Source organism: Perna viridis, chromosome 13 (genome assembly GCF_037379345.1).
Source record: "Perna viridis isolate PV_CMFRI_1.1 ecotype Kerala chromosome 13, ASM3737934v1, whole genome shotgun sequence".
Taxonomy (NCBI): domain Eukaryota; kingdom Metazoa; phylum Mollusca; class Bivalvia; order Mytilida; family Mytilidae; genus Perna; species Perna viridis.
In genome coordinates, this window is record NC_142457.1 from 13,583,615 (window position 1) to 13,603,963 (window position 20,349).

At 32.1% G+C, this 20,349-nt stretch overlaps 1 protein-coding gene across 2 annotated transcripts in view; it reads left to right on the plus strand.

The window, feature by feature from the left end:
• The window catches only part of LOC148599664 (retinoic acid receptor alpha-like), a 153,676-nt gene that overhangs the window by 22,425 nt on the left and 110,902 nt on the right, over positions 1-20,349 (plus strand). The window contains exon 6 of one of the 2 annotated variants that reach the window (XM_088557180.1): positions 11,009-11,077. The gene's annotated coding sequence lies outside the window, so the exon portion shown is untranslated. Of the gene's footprint in view, positions 1-11,008; positions 11,078-19,841; positions 19,859-20,349 lie in introns of those variants that run through there. The other variant, XM_088557181.1, reaches the window with a different exon arrangement.

Here is a 20,349-nt window from a genome sequence, read left to right on the forward strand (position 1 = left end):
ATTGTACTAGCCCTGGGTGACAGATAAGTGGAACTATAGAACACTATAATAAGTGTACTTTATGCTATTTTAATGAATTTATTATTCTCATCAAAAAACCTTGTCTCCCTGCACTTTGTGGTAAGCTGCTTCAATTTGAAGTCTCCTTTGAACTTTGACCTTATTTCCCTTATAATATTTCATATTTTCTAATAAGCTGTACATGAAATGAATGCTAATTCAAATCTGAAATTGATATGTTATTATTCTACAAATTCTTTTGAAATTCAGAACTTCCTGCAAGCTATTTATTGATGTTCCCAATCTTTAGTCTGAAGTATGATATACATGTATACAGAATATTAGGCATTGGTTTTTGGTACTGACTTTATCACGGGTATCTCAGGTTCAAACCTGTTAGTTTTTTTATGCTTTGTACAAATGAGGTTCTTTTGAGAATTGCTGCCTTTGTTAGATCATTAATTTTTATATTAGACATTAACTTCCTGATGGGTTTTGAATTCCACCTTTGAAAGATCCATAAAACTTCAAAACTGATACCCAAGGAACTATAGTACTTCTAAAGTAAAAGTCTTTACATTGTGTTATGCAGGTGATCACCAATGCCCTCGCTTTTCTGATTTACAATCCCTGAACTGATAATGATCAATTTTGACCGCTGACTGATTGATGGCCAATGGATTGATAACCAATGAGTGGTGACTGATCTGATCACAGTTTTGTGTAAAAATGTTGTATGACGGATGATTGGTTCATGTAAATTTAATAATTTCCATTGGAACAATCCCAATATACTACCATATTAAATTATTTTCAATTTAAGATATTAAATCTACATATTGTTTTTGTAAGAAATAAAACAAATGTAAAATAAAAGTAATTCATTGATTTTAAATCTGTTGCAGATAGTAAATATGTGTAAAAATTGACAAATTGAAAAAACAATGAAATTCGTAAAATATATTGACTGCTCTGGGGTCACGGTGTACGATCACCAGTTTAATGGATTGGTTTGACAGATTGATGACTGATTGGAAACTGATCAGTGATTGATAACCAGTCACAATTTTAGTTGCACAGATTGGTTCAGGTACTGCATGGAATAGAAAAAGGGCCATAACTCATTAACCCCAATTGCAGTATACAGTGAATAACAGTTTGAGTAGTTTTTACAAAATGTTGCAGTTATTGCAAAGCTTCAGAAGTGAAGGCTGTGCATTAGCAAATCAATTTAGCATATTACTGTAAATAAATTATTTTTATGGATATTTATACCCCAACTCAACATGTTATATTGGAATTACATGCACCTTGTCTGTAATTTGGTCCGTCTTTCATTCCTCTCAGTTCATCAAAATTTCATTGCCTTTGTCACAGCTCCCAATGGATTGATTGCCTGAAAATATTGTGTGTTTTCATATAGATTGGGCATAAATTGTAAGTGATTTTGGTTGCTTTCCAATATCAACTCCCTATACGAGTGGGGACGCTTACCCTACCGGTGCACCTGGTCCATGCTCCCAGTTTTTAGTGGAGTCCGAGTTGCTCATTTACTTTTGTTACTTTGTATGTATGATTTTAGTTACTTTATGTTCTTTGTTGTGTATGTCTGTTTTCCATGTCTGGTCTTTGTCTCTGGATTACATTCTTTTGATTACCGCTATAACCTTGGTTCCCTTGATTACTCTCTTATATTATATGGATTGTGTATGAAATTAACACTTTAGGTATTATTTGAATTTAAAATAATTTTGGATTTAAGAAAATAGTAAATAAGTTAAAACTTACCCCTACTGAGGGGGTTAGTCATGCCATCATGACTTAAGGGGGGTGGGGTAGTAACTTTCCATGACTTTTGTTTTCCTACTAACCCTACCCATTAGACATGCTGGCATATTTTTAATTCCAAACTATAATTTTTATCTCAAAAGTGCAAGAACCAGTTTTGCTGTCTGTAACCATTACTGAATAAAAAATATAAGGGATTTGGTGGTTTTTTGACATGCATGATTCACCTTCTGTCTGATTTTTATAGAGACTGCTACTTTAAAGCACTACTGTGTCTAAGAACTGGGCAAAATGTATATAAGAGGTGGCACATGAAGAAAAAAATACAGAGATTTTATTACATTTATATCCATCTATTTATATCTTGTAATCTTAAGAATAACCATCCAAGTGTTTGTGAAGTTTGTCATTTGAATTCACTATGGAAAAATGGTGAAAAAATTTTCCATCACACTTTCCCTGTACAAGCAGTAATCATGACTTTTCAATTGTTTTCTAGATTATTTGAGGCAAAAAAAAAGTGTAAAATAAGCATAATGATGTGCCATCCACTGCCTGATTCTCACACAGAATGGTACTTAAATCTGCCTAAATTTCTCAAAGAACTGTAACTATTCAGTGACATAGATGCAATGTATTTCCAGATCGAGCTTCAACATGCTTACAATTGAAACCAACCAAAATAAATCCCTCCCCTTTCCTGTGTTCACATTGATTTAGCCCTGGCTACACCGCTGCTATTCATCTTTGATCAGACTGAAATATTATTGTTGAGTAAGAAAAAATCACCACTATATTAATAAACTCCGTGGCATAACATTTGAACTGGAGAAATACTTCATGTGGTGATAATGAAATGACTTTCAGGAAAGATATTAAGCTTTGAACAATGAACCACAATTGATTGTGTCAAATATAAGGATAATGTAGTTTTATTCAATATTATTGTTCTGTGATTTTAACATTTCAGTTTCTTCATTTGAAATATCCTGATATCATGCAAATATTGACATATTTTAACAATAAAAAAATGAAAATTGAAAAGGAATGACAAGTGAGGTCACTGGCCAGAAAATAATACAGTATTGTTATAGAAGTAAGCATACTGCCTTTTTTTCCGATGCATTCGGTATAGTTTTGCTTTTTACTCTTTGACCTTAAAGATGCACTTCCACGGAAACGCAAGTCACCTGATCAAAATTCTGTTTCCAGATTTGTCAAATACTGATAACTTAGTGGCGTTCGAAAAAACTGTATGATGAAAATTATAAGTAAAAAGAACAAATTTTCCTGCGTCGGCTATCTTTTTTTAAAGATAGTACTTGTTTAAAGATAAGATTTCTTAGTAAACATATACCAACCAATAGAAGGGAGTTTTCTAATCCCTGGAAACCCTTGCATCCACTACTGCTCTACCTGGTTTTGATGTGTATCAGACCTTGACCTGTAGAGCAGAACTATTTTCAGACCACTCTAAATAATTGTAGATGGTCTGAACTGATCTTTGAAAAAGAATATTATATTTGTATGTGTGAAACAGTACAAATAAATACAAATACAAATATTTATTCATTCAAACACCTTTGCAATATAAAATGGTTATGACACAATACACAAATCCAAACATGTAAGAAATGACAGTTCTAATAATAACCATATTGAAAAACTGCAGTGGAGGTGCCTTAAACTAAAACTTTATTTAATTGACAAGGCTAAACATTTATTTATATATTCAATGAAGGCTTTTAGAAGAATCAAACGGTTACTGTTTGATGTTAAAAGATATATTATTTTCTGTTATTGAGAAGTAACTTTTGTCTTGTTTTTTTAGCATGTTGATGAGAACTTCTCTGGGTACTTTATTAGCTGGACAGTGCATGTAAAAATGCGCTTCATCTTCAATTTGTGAAGTATTGCATGAAGTTGCATGTCTTTTCTTCCCTCTGTCCACATCACCCCCCACCCCACTACCCCTCTCCTTAGTTTCAAGATGAAAACAGATCAACAACGAAACTTTGCAGAGTTGTTAAGTACCATAAAATACAGGTTAATATTAAATTCAATTTTCAAATAAATGATGTAAAAAGTTATTTTCCCATCTCCCTTTTTTCACCATTAAATGGCATGTTCTATTAAAGCCCTATTTTTTATTATTGCTATAAACCTTGATTTTATTTTTAAATCGTGTTTGGCTTACATAGGTAATATACTGTATTTCCTTCAGGCTTGACATTTTTATTAGGCCAAAACAAAAAAAGTCTTGTTTCCTGCTACCAAGAAGAAAAATGTAGGGTACATGTAGGTAGGTAGGGAAATATCTTTAGCTTTTAAAAATATTTTGCATTGAGTTAATGGGGAAACGAAATAGACTTTAACAGTACTTGATCCAAAATTGCCATAAAATGTGTAGGGTAGGCATAAAAAGATAAGTAAGTGAAAGTAACAGGAAACAAACATTTTATTTTTGTTTTTTTGGCTTTATTCAAAACATAATGATCTGTGTAAATCACAATTGTTAAGCATCATCTCTTTTATAGCATATTGATTTAGTTACTCCAATGCACAATTATAGCTATGAAAGAATTCTTCAAAAATGCTTCTGACATAGCCAGATGTCTAAAAGTATAACAACCCTGAAATGAAATCGGATTTCTTTGAAAGTATGTTTAGGTGCAATCAGAACACTTCACTACAGGAAGTTCAAATGGGTACACTTGTTATCTTCTAAAAATTAGCATAAGCAATGACATTGATTGAGCTGGCATTTGACCTTCAAGAAAACTTAAGCATTTGTGTTTTATTTCTGTTTTAATGAAACATTGTTTTCATGACCATGGAGTTTACTGAAAAAATAGACTGTTGGAGTCTTCAAAACAAACTTGTTTTTCTAATACATATACTGGAATCTGAATGGTTCTAAGGTTTTTGGAGAAAAAAAGCTTTTTCCAGCAAAGAAAATTGGTGAAATTGATGCTATAGGTCTTTAAGGTTTTAAAAAATGTATAATTAAGAGATTAAACCAGAAGGCCTCTAAAGTTAAAATGATCTGATTTGCCAAAATTTTAATATGATGTATTATGATATATTATTGTCCATGGGCCCATCCATCTGACCATCTGTTTTTCCTTTTACCTGTCATTCTTCAAAATTTGTATATAACTTGTTGTCCCTCAATCTGTTCACATTTTGCATAATGATTAAAATTGTTTCAACTGATTTGCCTGAAACTTTGGTAAGTTGTTTCTTCTATTGATGTGAGTTAATTCACTTTCAATATTTCTAAAATTTGATTTCATCCATAACTTAGTTCCTTTGCAGAGAAAAAAAACAATACTTAAAACACAACTTCATTATTCACTGAAGATTTAAGTAACTGTCTTTGTAAGAATCATGCAAAATCTGATTTTTTATGGGTCTGTACTATGAAATGTGTAATTATTCATTCAAATCTGCCTGCTCTTAGGAGATAATCAACATTGAAAATCCAATAGATTCTATTTTATTTGAGCGTCATTGACAGAGTTATCTCCCTTATTTTTGAAATCTACAGTGCATTGTATACAATTTTTATCTCCTAAGAGCCCGGGTTATATGAAAAACCATATGTTAATTTCTGTTTACTATGACATTTCAAACAAAATATCAAAAGTAAAAATATGTAGACTTTTTACCCATGAATCACATTTTGCATGATCCTTAGCTGGAGTGCTACTTAAAACACAACTTCATTATTCACTGAAGATTTAAAGCTATCTTAATCTGCTGGCTGTTTTTCCTAGCTTTGAAACAATATTGCATTTGAACCCTGATATTCCATTGTAATGTTACAGCCATAGTAATTATTCCAAAACAACTAGACCACCAAGAGTCTATAGCAACATCAATCACATTTTAGGGGCACATTAAATATTTTTATACTAAAAGCTGTCAGTATTAGCCATGTACAATAAAACCTGTCTTAACAAACATCTGTATTAAGCAATAACCAATGTCTAAAAGACTATTTTCAACATATCCCTATGCAGTGCAGTTTTTGTAAAATTAACCTGTAAATTAAGACTACCTGCCTTATGTGACTATGATTTTACTGTCACTAGTTGAAGGCCATTTGAGACAGGTTTGGCAGTATTAGCATCTACTAGTTGGGACTGTGTGTGGTTATAAGTATACAGTTATAATCAGGCCATTTCTGCAAGGGGGTTAGGTCAAATTCCCTGTCTCCTTGAAAGTCAAAGAATTTTAACTTCTAAATGAAAATTTGAAAGCCTTTCAGTTTTCTTTAATTTTCAACATAAGAAAACCAAGATTTTTTTCCCCCAACAAATTTAGTCCTGAAGAGCTTTTGATTCTCTACCAATCAATTAATATCATAAACGTCCTTAATATTGAAAGATCTGTCTCTTGTAATGGAAATGTATAACAAATGGTTAATTATTCTCTTGAAGGCTAAAAACCATGTCCATCAATGTCAAGGCTTATTATACTGGTAATTTGCATAAGAAAACTCGTGTGTATTTTGCATATTACATTGGAAAAGACACTCTGTACTGATCTTCAAAATGGTCGCCAAAAATATTACAGTAAAACCTATCTTAACCCAACCTCTTTCTGACTGAATGTTTTGTAAAGGTATGAATTCAGTGTAAAGGTTTAAAATACAATAAAAAATGACAGTTACAGAAATTTCTGGTTTTTTTTTCAGTGTACAGTTTAGTCAGGTTTCTGGCTTATTCGGTGACCAGATTAGACAGTTTTCTTGCTTATTCAGTGTCCAATGTAGTCAAGTTTCCGGCTTATTCAGTGTCCAGTTTAGTCAGGTTTCTGGCTTATTCAGTGTCCAGTTTAGTCAGGTTTCTGGGTTATTCAGTGTCCAATATAGTCAGGTTTCTGGGTTATTCAGTGTCTAGTCCTCAATTAATCAGAAACCTGTCTAAACAGAACCGTGAATAAGCCAGAAACCCTTGTCATTCAATTCAGAAAAGCTTTTAGTTCATTCAGGGTTTTATTATTTATACAGGTTTCTAGATTTCCCTTGATAGGTTTTACACTATTTTTTATCAGTTTATTGAAACAGTGATGATATTAGAAGAAGCCATACAGTTGTCAAATCCCCCGCAGAAGTTGATCATTTTAGTTTAGAAAGACCAATTTAAAAAAAAGCAAAAAAAAAGCCTTTGATTAAAAATTTATTTGGCTTGCTGTTTTTCTCTTAAGCCAGTTTGTGATAAAACTAGAAGACCTGTTTAGATCTAGGTTCAAAATGGATATCCCTTCTACTACATTACTTGGTAAAAGTTAAGGATATGTCCAAATCTGTCTTCACCAGATAAACTCTAAGGGTTTGCATTATGCAGTACAAATCTTTTCATTAGCATTGTAATGTAGTTTTATGACAAGACCATGACATCCTTAGTTCATTTGTTTCAAGCTGCAGAAATTCAATTTGTATTCCACCCCTGAGGCCTATCAAATAAGGATATCAATCTAGTGTTATTTTCCTCTTTGTGGAAATATAATCTTTTATTGAGCATGAAAATAATTAGGTTTTTTTCTTTAAGATGCTTTGGAGCATTGTTTTATACAAGAGGTATCAATCACTAACACCTACATGAATAAACTCTATCTTAAGTATATGTTTTGTAAGAATCAGGCAAAATTAGAAAAATCAGATACATGCATGTAAAAAACCCACCAACCTGACAATATGATTTCTCTCAAGGATAATTTCTATATTGAAAAAGACCAGTATTTTGGTTTTTGTCATCTCTGAATTTGCTCAGAAATGTTTTAATAGACTGTTAGAAAAATAATGTTTAATACAGAGTTATCTGCCCTTGAAATGAAAAATAATAGACTGTTAGAAAAATGATGTTTAATACAGAGTTATCTGCCCTTGAAATGAAAAATAATAGACTGTTAGAAAAATGATGTTTAATACAGAGTTATCTGCCCTTGAAATGAAAAATAATAGACTGTTAGAAAAATAATGTTTAATACAGAGTTATCTGCCCTTGAAATGAAAAATAATAGACTGTTAGAAAAATAATGTTTAATACAGAGTTATCTGCCCTTGAAATGAAAAATAATAGACTGTTAGAAAAATGATGTTTAATACAGAGTTATCTGTCCTTGAAATGAAAAATATTCTTTTTTCCTTGATTCTGATGGTGCAAATAATCAAATTAAATTTTTAAAATAGTAGGTTTTGTCATACCATGTTTCACCCACTGCCTGATTCTTAAATAATCTAACACATAAGTATCTCTTTTAAAGTCAACCAAGAGTTTGTACAATGAAACCAAACCTCTTTTTGACTTTTTCATACAGGATTTCAGTTTGCCAAAGTTCAAAATATATTTGAATTGATAAAAGGGGACGTTAAAAAGTAAAGTGTCTGGTTTAAACAGAGTTTCCTGGTTGTTCATTGAAGACCATTGTTTGGCCTTGAAATGGCATTTTTCATCCCCATGGAGTAGTTGTATGACATATTCACCATATCCATTCTCATTATATTTTGGATTATTCAGGGTTTGGTTTAGACAGGTTTTTTGTTTATTCAGGGTTTGATTTAGACAGTTTTTTTGTGTTATTTATGGTTTGGTTTAGACCGGTTTTCTGTGTATTCAATGTTTGGTTTAGACAGTTTTTTTGTGTTTATTCACGGTTTTGTTTAGATTTTTTTTGTGTTTATTCACGGTTTGGTTTAGACAGTTTTTTTGTGTTTATTCACAGTTTGGTTTAAACAGGTTTTCAGTTTGTTCAGGGTTTGGTTTAGACAGGTTTTACAGTATTATGTAGACCAAAGTTTTTATCAGAATCATGTTATATTTTAATGACAACCATACCAGTGATTTATACAGAGGGTTCTAGGGGTTGGAATCCTCCTTGTTTAAAATTTTTTTTTTATTTTGGTGCAAATGGCAAATAACAGTCCTCCCTTTTTATCAAAATCTTTGGATTCCTCCCTGAAATGATTTCATCAGGATTTTTCTTTAATACCATTGGCATCATGAATTAAGTTCAAAATCACGTTAACTTAAACTCACATAATGAACTTACCAGTATGCATGATTTTTCTTCAAATCACAAGATTTAGAATTACATTTTCAATGTTGATAATATTATCACTATAAACAAAGCAAGAAGTAATTTCTGATTTTGTGGTATTACAACTCAGAAGTTTTTCACGTCCTCAATTTTTGAATTTTTAATCTGTCCAGTTCGGACAAATGAGGGATTTGTGTATAATGATAATCATTTCTATCTGTCTGTCTGTCATACTTTTGGTTTCCATGTGACATTTGGAGATTCACTTAACCAAATCTTTTTAAATTTTTAAATTTTAATGGACCACAAAAACAACAAAAAACATACAATAGTAATATTCTTACATTATCTGTTTAGTAGATATGCCCTTTTCCCCTAGAAGAATTTGAGATTTTCATAGGGATATCTTTGACTACCTGAACAAATTAATGAAGTTTTTTTTATGAATTATGCTTGAATGTAACAGCTTTCAGGATTTTATTTTTCTATTTTTATTTTATCTTATTTTATTTTATTCAAACACTATAACTGCATCAGGGCAGAAAGTTGGTTAATGATTCCATGATATCAGTGCAGGAAGTTCATCATTAATTCCATGATTTTGTTAAGTAACTTTTCACCGGCCTCTTGAATTGAAATGTCTTTTGCTGATTTCCAGTCCAAATATTATGTTGTTAATGAAGATCCAGACCAAACAAAACATCACTTTTGTAGTAGCACAGTAATTTGATAAAGTTCTATTCATGTTAGGTGAAATTCGGTTTTAGAATTCCTAATAGAATTTTCATGTTTGAATTGATTTCAGTAAGTTCTTGTCCTTGAAATCTAATTAAAAATATATTAATCAGGGTTCAATGGACAAGATTTAATTTTTCTTTGTAGGTTGACAGCCATCTTGTTTACTTTAAACTATGCTTAAAGACAGTAGTGGATCCAGGGTTTGTCCCCTTTTTTGTTGAATTTTTGTGCAATTTATGGGCAAAAATGATAGCTTTGAACCCCCTTTTCCTTACAAAGAAAACCCTTTGGTAATCCCCTTTTCAAAATCTCTGGATCCATCCATGAATAGACGCTCAAATTAAAAAAAAAAAGTTTTTTTTTTTCTTATTGGGTCCAAAACTTAATTTGTTTACCCTCAAGAAGTTAAGTTAATTTCTATTCTAACTAAAGAATCAACAACCATTAACAGGATAAATTTATCAAACTTCACATACTCTTGCATGTAGCCCTCATGACTCTAAAACAATGATTTTTAAGGTTTAGGTTCCTAGTAATTTTCAAGGTCACAGACTAATTATGCCTTTTCAAGGTGAAGTTAACCAACATTATTTATGTATAGAACTAACCCCTCATAGAGAATACACTAGTGCCCTTATTGTACCTGGTAAAATGTCCATTGGTTCTAATGTACCTGCTGATAAATTCTAAAATGCAGTTGAACCTGTGTAAACGTAACCCTGAATAATCAGAACACTTGTCTAAACCAAAACATGAATAATCTGAACACCTGTCTAAAGTGAACCCTGAATAATCAGAACACCTGACTATACTGAACCCTGAATAATCAGAACACCAGTCTAAACCAAACCCTGAATAATCAGTACACTTGTCTAAACCAAACCCTGAATAATCTGAACACCCATCTAAACCAAACCCTGAATAACCAGAACACCTGTCTAGTTTACTCAATCTATTCAAAGAAGTCCTTTTATATCAGGTCACATGTAAACATTTTGAACCTTTGTAAACTGAACAACTGTCTAAACCAAACAAAATTTTAAATCCAGAAGTGGTTTGGTTACTACAGATTTCACTTTACTGACATCATGGTTATAAAACAATTGATTTTCTGCTGTATAACAGATGATTATATTTGTCATATTTTTGACATTTTCCTCATAAGAATTGACGTATTTCTTGTCACTTGATTCTGAATGATTAAGTCTTTATGTTTCAAGGTTATAATGATGTATTTTTGTTTTTTGCTGACTCAATTTTGATCAACATTTTTTGCTAGTTATTGGTAATTATTTTTGCAAGTCAGTTTTTTTTTTAACTCTGAACTCAGTTGCCCACGTAAATCCAAAAGTTTAGAATTTCATGCAACAGGTAGAAGGTTGAATCTTTGAAATTAAAACACTCCTAAGATCTTAATCATTATGTTTTTTTCCAGACATGTTCTGTTCCACTCTGACACCAGTCCTTGCTGAAAGCTAGATTGTCAAATATTCTACTAAAACTGGTAAGTATCTGGCAATAAGCATGTGCCTTTTTAATCTAAACCCAAGTTTAAATTTCTTTAAAGGGAATGTTGATAAAGAAATACTTTCCTTACTCATAGTTTTATGGCCTTTACATACAGTGAAACCTGTCTAAACTGAACCCTGAATAACCAAATAACCAGGCCAGGCCAAGCTAGACACTTTTTTACGTTCCTACTGTCAATTTAAACTTCTATTGAACCTTGGTAAAATGATCATTTTGCTGAACCAAATCAATTTTTAAGTAACACTCCATATAAGAATCATGCAAAATGTGATCCGTGGTTTGAAAGCCTACATATTTTTGTTTTTGATATTTTGTGTAAAATGTTATAATGAACAGAAATTAACACACAGCTTTTCATATAATCCTTGTTCTTAGGAGATAAAAAATTATATAGAATGTACTATATAATTCAAAATTAAGGGAAATAACTCTGTAAATGACACTAAAATACAATAGAAACAGTTGGATTTTCAATGTTGATGAACTCTTAAGAGCAGACAGACTGGAATGAGTAATTATACATTTCATGTTTTAACTGCTGGATACACAGGTAAATGTGCCACACATGAGAATCATATAGTTTGCATCATATGTTTATTTATATATGAATGGAGCAGTTCCAAATGATAATCATATGTTTTTCACAGATATATGATTATCATATGATTCTCATATGTTAATTTTGGCTTGATAAATATTGCTTTCCTTATGATTAGACTTCTAATTTATTAAAATTCTAAAATTAAAATATTATTTTAAGGACTATTTTATTTGTTAAGGGTGGACCTATTGCTATTAATGATGTCACAGTACCAAACCATGTTATACAAAATAATCTGGTTTGCTCTGATAGAACTAACCAATCAGAATGCTTGTTATGAATCAAACTAAATGAGTACTTTACAAATTGAATAAAAAAGAGGAGAGTTTTGCAACTGCAAAATTACAACAAATTTTTAGTGAAAATTGGAACATTAATCTTTTATTTCCCTGTCTGCTATAAACAAGATTAAAAGTATTAAAAAAACACAAAATTATGAAATAAAAAATAAGTTGAATTACCTCACTGAGTTCTGTTTTGGAAAAAAAGAAAATTTTCTTGTAATTTTTTGACAGTATTAAAAAAATAAATATGATTTCCAAATTAAACGTGACATGTTTTACATTGATTGTATTTCAGCCGTAATGATATTAAACATAACACAAAGCCTACATCAGTCACCATTTTCTTCGTCGTTTATGGAAACAAACACAATCAGAAAGGCAAACTATATGCTATTCTTAATTCTACTCTCCGCTATATACTTTTCCATACAATCATTTAGCAATCATAATAGCCCTGTAATCTCATGGGCTAAGAAGTTATTGTCCAAGCTTAATTGATATACTTGGTGAACGTGAACGGAATATATAAAAATTGCCTTATTGTCAATTACTGTATTCTTCATATCTGGACTTGATGCATATTGATTTGTATTTGTCAAGGATGTAATATTGAATTTTGTTAATTGCTGACCAATCTAAAGTTTATTAAGAGTTTGGGAATTAGTACAAGTGAAATTGTAAGTACATTTACATTTGTACATATACTTTATTGCATAAAGTATAATTTTGATATTTGGCTATGATATAAGTACATGTTGTTGTACAAATGTACGAGTGGCTAAAAACATGTTACATAGAATTATTGCAATAAAATGTACATGAAAGATACCTTTACCCTGAAGGAGGTGTTACTCTTTTACCTGTAGGTCAGTCTGTCTGTTTCATTTTTTTACAATAAGTTTTTTCTGCAAAATCTTTTCACATCTACTATATTGTGGGTTGTGATTAGGCTTATTTTGTTGCTTGATCGTCAAACTTCCTGTTTCACAATCACTGGTTTATATTTTGACCATGCATATACAATACTTGGGTACGGGATATTATAGATATAAGTTAGCATTGGCTCGCAGACTTCAATCGGAGACTGATTTCATGTTAATGTCAGTGATACTTGATAATTTGAATAATGAAAGGGAGGAGCAAGTCTTTAAAAATTTAGGCAGGTGGTGATTCAGGCATGGCATAAACCCATTAGATTCCCTCATATTTTTTATTCTGAAATAAAAACAGACCATATAACCAGTAACAGTTTGTTAGTCAGCACATTAGGGTGAATATTATATAGATTGTGCCTGAAATGCCAGGCTATGTAAGAGTTATGGTTTTTTGAAATGCCAGGGTATGCATCTTTCAAGAGTTATGGTTCTTTGAAATGCCAGATTATGGTCTCACTAACCACTTCCGGGTCAAATGGCCACCCCCCTATGTAGTACCAAAAACACACTGAACCTAGACATATGCATTGTAAGTGCATTATTTGTGTGTATTATGATTAAAAGTAGTCAAAATAAAGCTGAGAATGTGTACTTTAAAATCATATATGTAATTAACTACAAAAGTGTATGAATATTGTTTACATGTGTGAGTAATTTGCCTCCATGCTGTCAGTTAGCAGAACAGGTAAAAATGTGGATTTTCAGTGTTATTTATTCAAGTAAATTTTGTGAAGAATTTCTACTATCATCGTACCATTAGCATAATGATTTTGGAAGCCTTATTTTCCAAGCTTCACAACAGTATGCAGCTTTAAGATGTCATTTGTCCTGGGAATTCACAGTGAGACTTTGAAAATTACTTTTTTAACATGTAAAGTAATGGAAACGTTCGAAGTGGTTAGTGAGACCTATGCATCTTTCAAGAGTTATGGTTCTTGTTTGGTTTGATTTGAAAATAAATCTATGATACATATCTATTTACAGGGAGGACTATGGTTATAGTTGTTGCATGGTTTATGACTGTGTTGAAAAAGCAGAAATTTTCAGTTGTTTTTTTTCCTGTACCTTGAATTACCTATATTTAGATACAACTGGAAATGTTTGAATTTTATAAGAAATCATGGGAATATGGTGTTGAATTCATGTACATATGGACTGGGTCTTAATATTTTTTTATTTTTTACCAAAGGTTACAGAAGTATAAATACATTTATAAAGGCTTACCCCATACCAAATATGAATTATTTCTATTCTAAAATGACAAAAATAATGTATCTGCATCTGAATCACTCAGGGATAGGTATAAGTTATGTTTTAAAAAATGGTCATGCATGTACTTTAATGGGGTCCTTATCAATCTGATATACTTTTTTGCATCTTTAGGAATTAGGGTTTTTATCAGTCCAATTCTTATTGGATAATCTCCAGTTTCCTTTGATAAAGTCAGTCAAACCTTTCATGATTGGATGACTTCAAATTTCTAGGAAAGAAGATTGTCCTGTGAATACCCTTAGAACTTGGAAAGTAATTAGGATTTTATGTCAAAATCTTGTCATTTCTGAGTAAAACCAAACAATATTGGGTTTCCTGAAATGGGTTTAGTATTGAATCTAGTCAGATTTGCTTGATTAATGCTACTGGTCAGTTATAAGGAATTTTGAGAAAAAAAAATGCAGGAAATTGTTTTTATTGAAAGTAAAGTGTTTTAGTGTAAATGAGTTTTTGTTGGTCATATTTTTACAGTGGCGGATCCCGGTCGGCACCAGAGAGGTATCCAGAGGGTTAATACCCCTCCCTTTTTGTGGAATATTGTGTTTATTTTGTGTCATTTTTTGTGAAAAAAATAGCAAACAATAGCCTTTAGTCCCCCTATTTTTCTGGAATCCCCCTTTTCAAAATCTCTTGATTTGTTCCTGCTTCAAGATATTTTCAAATAGTTTTATGACTTGTTTACATGTAGATAATGCATATTCAGTGCAAATGATTTTTTAATTCAAATCTGCAAAAATAATAACAACAACACTATACCTGATAGAACCCTCCCACATTAGGGCGGATGCTGTGGTGGTGAGACTCCCACAAAATCAATGAAATGTTTAGATATGTGGGTAGGTTTTTTCAATTACTATACATTCAGTAAAAAATGCTCTATGAGAAAATTTTTACATACAAAATTGCTTTTGGGTAAAAATCTCCCACATGAGACATTGACAAAGGGGGAGAACCTGTTCCTAAGTTTAAGAGGTATGTTACATGCTGTATACAATTAAAGTTCTCTTTTATGAGATTTTAAGTCTTATAAATCAAACTTGATCATTTCTGTTTTCAGAAAACAAATTTTGTAGATATCTGTTCTTTTTAGCCTACTCAAGCTCATTTTGGTGTATTATGTGGAATTAACATATTCACAAATAATTCTTTTCACAGTGTCAAAATAAAAGATATGAAGTTTAGTATGAAAACTTATTTTTAAAGGTACTTTTGTTTCTCTTTTTTCCTTTTTGACTATCCTTATACCTGTTAATCTTTGGAACAGTTCATGTGGGAGATTCTCCCCCGCTGACACTGTCTCCTTACCTGTTAACATTTAGAACAGTTCATATGGGAGGTTTTCCCCAGTTGACACTGTCTCCACACCTGTTAACCTTAGGAACAGTTCAAGTGGGAGATTCTTCCTAATTTACACTGTCTCCACACCTGTTAACCTTAGGAACAGTTCACGTGGGTGATTCTCCCCAATTGACACTGTATCCACACCTGTTAACCTTTTGAACAGTTTATATGGAAGATTCTCCCCAATTGGCAGTATCTCCATACTTTTTAACATTTTGAACAGTTCAGTAGGAGATTCTCCCCAATTGACACTGTCTCCATACCTGTTAACCTTTGGAACAGTTCATATGGGAGATTCTCCCCAGTTGACACTGTCTCCACACCTGTTAATCTTTGGAACAGTTTATATGGGAGATTCTCCCCCATTGGCACTGTCTCTATATGTGTCAACTTTTGGAACAGTTCAGTGGGATATTCTCCCCATTGACACTGTCTCTATACTTTATAACCTTTTGAATAGTTCAGTTGGAGATTCTCCCCAATTGACACTCTCGCCACACCTAATAACCGTTGAAAAGTTCATATTGGAGATTCTCCCCCATTGGCATGTCTCTATACATGTTAACCTTTGGAACAGTTCAGTTGGAGATTCTACCCCATTGACGCTATCTCCATACGTGTTAACGTTTGGAATAGTTCAGAGGGAGATTCTCCCCAATTAACACTGTCTCCATACCTGTTAACCTTTGGAACAGTTCATATGGGAGATTCTCCCCAATTGACACTGTCTCCACACCTGTTAATCTTTGGAACAGTTTATATGGGAGATTCTCCCCCATTGGCACTGTCTCTATATGTGTCAAACTTTGGAACAGTTCAGTGGGGTATTCTCCCCATTGACACTGTCTCCATACCTGTTAATCTTTGGAACAGTTTATATGGGAGATTCTCCCCCATTGGCACTGTCTCTATATGTGTCAACCTTTAGAACAGTTCAGTGGGATATTCTCCCCATTGACACTGTCTCTATACTTTATAACCTTTTGAATAGTTCAGTTGGAGATTCTCCCCAATTGACACTCTCGCCACACCTAATAACCGTTGAAAAGTTCATATTGGAGATTCTCCCCCATTGGCATGTCTCTATACATGTTAACCTTTGGAACAGTTCAGTTGGAGATTCTACCCCATTGACGCTATCTCCATACGTGTTAACGTTTGGAATAGTTCAGAGGGAGATTCTCCCCAATTAACACTGTCTCCATACCTGTTAACCTTTGGAACAGTTCATATGGGAGATTCTCCCCAATTGACACTGTCTCCACACCTGTTAATCTTTGGAACAGTTTATATGGGAGATTCTCCCCCATTGGCACTGTCTCTATATGTGTCAAACTTTGGAACAGTTCAGTGGGGTATTCTCCCCATTGACACTGTCTCCATACCTGTTAATCTTTGGAACAGTTTATATGGGAGATTCTCCCCCATTGGCACTGTCTCTATATGTGTCAACCTTTGGAACAGTTCAGTGGGATATTCTCCCCATTGACACTGTCTCTATACTTTTTAACCTTTGGAACAGTTCGTGTGGGATATTCGCCCCAATTGACACTATCTCCACACTTGTTAACCTTTGGAACAGTTCACATGGGATATTCTCCCCAACTGACACTGTCTCTATACCTGTTAACCTTTGGAACAGTTTATATGGGAAATTCTCCCCAACTGACACTGTCTCATGTGGAATATTTTTACGTAAAACGTAAAAGCAAATTTTTTATACAAAAATTCAATCATTTAGTATTTTTCACAGAAAGTATAGTACAAGTGTGTAACTTAAACTAAAAACCTCATACGAATCTGACATTTTTATGTTGGTGATTCTAAGTTTTTCATTGTTTTTTGTGGGGAGTCTCCCCCTATTATTAGAGGTATGCTATTGTTGGCAGAACTTGGCAGTGATTCTTTTAGTATGTCTTGTTAGTAGGTAACTAACAATAGGGTATTATGTCTCCTCACGTGACTTTGTGGTTTCATGAAAATGGGTCCTCATTTTCCATTTGAATGCTTGGATATTTATCATTAGCAGAAGGTTGAGTTTGGTGTTAAAAACAAAACATCTTTTTGTGTAAAATACAAATAAAAAATGACAAATATCTAGTTCTTCATGATAAAAATTGTAAGAAAAGCATAAATTAGAGGATTTTGCATTTTAATTGCCGAGTTTCAAGATCTTGGAAGTATATAATAAAATGCAGATTGGTCTTTAGATTTCAATATGTTCTGTATTGGAAAATTCTGGAATTGAAAATGAAACTAGAATGAGACTTACACACCCTATTGTTGGTGGCTGAGTCCAGATTTCAGGATACCTGACAAAATAATTATTATCCTCCTGGTGACCCATATGGGTCTGGGAGTGTTTCCCCATTCTAATAGAAGTATTGCTAATTGAAGTGTGAGATGGTCTGTTTTACCAGGCTTTAGCTTTATACAGATTTCACAGTTTTCACATTTCATGATTTATTCATCCATTTGAACATAAAATGGATTACAATCTAAATAAGAATTCAAGGCAGACTATAGTGGACCAGTAACCTTGCTATTTAATATTCTGAGTAACTAATTTCAAATTCTGTTAGAAATTTGGCATAAAAACCACTTAAATCCAACAAATTCTATAAATATTTAAATTTAATGGCTGGCCATCTGATAAAGACTATACCATTTATTTCATCATTTTTCCGACATGCGACATTAATCATGGTATTATCAATATCTATCGTGGTGTAGCTAATGACCACAAGTATACTCATTGATTTCTGTCTAAATTAGTCAATAAAGTGTAACAACTTCCATGTTTAAATGTTAATTTCGGTATTTAAGGCAAATTGTGGTAAGTCATATTGTTAGGTTTATTTAACAATTATAGAGAAATTATTATTGGTCACGTTTCAAAGTTAAATATTGTAAATTTAAATAATTTCTTGTTCTCTCTCTTCCCGTTTTTGTTAGAGTTAATTTGTTCAACATGTCATTAAGTTTTCATTTCCTCTTTTGTCTACCATGGACTTGACTTTTTATGAGGAACTCGGCATGTGTTTCTAGAAAAGCAGTGGACGCTTACCATACTGGTGACCCTGGTCCATGCTCCCAGTTTTTAGTGAAGTCCAAGTTGCTTATTCATGCTTTTCTTTGTATGTATTATTTTGGTCATTTCATGTTCTTAGTTGTGTTTGTCTCTTTTCCATTTCTGGTCTTTGTCCCCAGATTATATTCCTTTGATTTCTGCTAGAATCTTGGTTCCCTTGATTACTCTTCCAAGTGGTAGTTTTATCCAGTCTTAAATTTGAATTGTTGGTCAAGTCATGCTATGATTTGCATCATATGTTAAGACAATTTAATGCATCACATTCCTAGTAATGTTTTTTTTCATTGGATATTGACGTAAATTTCAGGATGTCAGTTGTTATCTCCAATTTGACTTCAAATATTTTTGAATGAGCAGATATTATTTCAAAGATTTTTTTTTAACTCCAATACAATTTTTCACAGATTTATCCCATAGTTGAATTAAAAAGGAAAAATGATTTATTTGATGTTCGTCAATCTTGTTTTGACAGTCACAAATAGCCATTTATAGACTACACCAAATGGTCACCAGCAAACTCTAATTACAGCCATTAATTAATGATTAAGTAGCTGTCTGTGTAAGAATCATGCAAAATCTGAAAAATGTGATACACCCCAAAAAAGGCTGCATATTTTTTTATTTTGGTAATTAAGTTGTTTTATGGGTGTATATTATGAAATGTGTAATTATTCATTCCAATCTGTTTGCTCTTAAGAGATAATCAACATTGAAAATCCAGTAAATTCTATTGTATTTGAGTGTCATTTACAGAGTTATCTCCCTTAATTTTGATATCTACAGTATGTTCTATATAATTTTTATCTCCTAGTGTTAATTTTTTTTTTACTAAAGCATTTTAAACGAAATATAAAAAATAAAAATATGTAAGCTTTCCAACCATCTATCACATTTTGCATGATTATTAGCTGGAGTGCTACTTAAGATCTAAGTATATTCAATTACAATACTGTAAACACATTGATTTTTGTTGTTGCTAATTTTTGCAGATTCTGTCTTCAAATTTCACAATTTTTAAAAGATTAGCATTATACAATTTCACAAGTGTTTTTTTCATATTTTCTTTTCTGTCCACTGGGAAAGAGCACATATAAGTATATTGCCAAAAATGATATGTTAACATTATATAATTCCCTTTTTATTTTGACTAGCACGGCACGTAACAGATGGCGTTACTGCAGTAAAAGGGAAAGTATCAGTTTTGTAAGAATTTTCCTACTTACATTAATATGTGAGTGACGTATACTCTTACTGAACAGAAATTGGAATTTATTTTTAAAATGTGTAAATGAAATACTACGAAAATTTTCATTTGTTTTATCAAATTCTAGCTAACATCTTTAATAAAAATTATCTATAGTTAAGTAAGTGGCAATGATCTGAAGAGTTTGGACGACCTCTGATGGGAAAGAACTAAATTCATATCAGTAGCTTGCGTAAAACTCTTTTCATGAAGACATATTTTACCTTAGGCCATTATATTATGCCAAATTGGTGAGAATTCATAACTGGACCTGACAAATTAAGAATCTTAATGCAATTTTACTGAGTGCTGATTGTTAAACATAATGCTACCATGCAGATTTCTTAGTTAATTATTAAGCCAGTCAATTTTACAAGAAACACAAAGTTATCTCTCCAGGGCTTCAGATGATAATTTTTGCAATATACAGCTGTTATTTTCTGATCTGAAACCTGACCACACTGTTGACAATATATGTT